A 792-nucleotide genomic window follows, 5' to 3' on the forward strand; every position below is an offset into this window, starting at 1 on the left:
CCAAACTCGGTCCTGGAGGGCCGGTGTCCTGCAGAGTTTAGCTCCAACTTGCCTCAGCTGGTTCAGGTGTGTTTAATTAGGGTTGGAGCTAAACTCTGCAGGACACCGGCCCTCCAGGACCGAGTTTGGACAGCCCTGGTCTAGGAGGACTTTGAAAAAGCAAGTTTTCAACATAAATCAAAATGGCGGACAGGAAGTTCGGCCGATTATGGCATACTTGGTATCAATGATCTCGGCATTATACAAGGAATCGATCAGTCTCATGATAATAGGCAAAAATAATCAAAAGCTATTAGCATTTTTTTACATTTCATAAATTTTTGACCACAACATGGCGCTGCCTTGAAACTTTCTTAAGTACCTTCAGGGCACAGTTCCAGTGACACATAACACATTTTGTGACATTACGCCAATGCGTTCAGAAAATATTGCATTTTACAACATAATTCAAAATGGGTGATGCCCAAAATGGCCAACATGGGAAAATTTCACACCAAATCTAAAGAGACAAGTCTTGTGATTTTTGGTCAATCCGTTTAGAAGTTATAAGTAAAAATAGCCATTTTTCATATCTCCTGATCACTAGGTGGTGCTGTGCTGAAACTGTGCAGCGCCATGGTTATTATAACACACACCAAGTTTGTTCTCAATATGCTAAAGCATTGCAGAGATATAGCCTTACAATTATTTTGGAGTGCTCTGTGTCAAATTTGTTTGCACGTTATTCGAGAATTGTTTAACTAATCAACTTGAATTCCATAACTTTTTGTCAGTTATGGAATGCTTCTAAAG

This window comes from Sinocyclocheilus rhinocerous, unplaced genomic scaffold (assembly GCF_001515625.1).
Source record: "Sinocyclocheilus rhinocerous isolate Xijiao unplaced genomic scaffold, SAMN03320098_v1.1 scaffold1090, whole genome shotgun sequence".
Lineage (NCBI taxonomy): Eukaryota > Metazoa > Chordata > Actinopteri > Cypriniformes > Cyprinidae > Sinocyclocheilus > Sinocyclocheilus rhinocerous.